The following is a 350-nucleotide window of genomic DNA, read 5'->3' on the forward strand; positions in this document are numbered from 1 at the left end:
CTACGTGCTCTAGCCGAGAAGCTGACGGCACCGTGGGTGCTGGCCCTGCAAAAGAAACTCACAGCAGCCTCGGCTGAGATATTTTTACGATATCATGGGCTGACATGGTGATGTTCACTGTCAGTCCCATGCCATCACGGAGGACTGCAGCAATATCACAGGTGCTGGTGATCTGAGCCAGGGACCTGCAGCCACAGGTGGAGCAGCAGCTGGGGGCTGCCTGTCCGGGTCCTTCTCCTTAATTTAAACTGGAAAGTGGAGCTGAAAATGTGTTTATCTGGCCACCGCATTTCCCCAGCTGTGGGCGTGTTCGCTGCAGGGCTGCTGCTGGAGTCGGGGGTGGGAGGACA

This window comes from Apaloderma vittatum, unplaced genomic scaffold (assembly GCF_000703405.1).
Source record: "Apaloderma vittatum isolate BGI_N311 unplaced genomic scaffold, ASM70340v1 scaffold4795, whole genome shotgun sequence".
NCBI lineage: Eukaryota > Metazoa > Chordata > Aves > Trogoniformes > Trogonidae > Apaloderma > Apaloderma vittatum.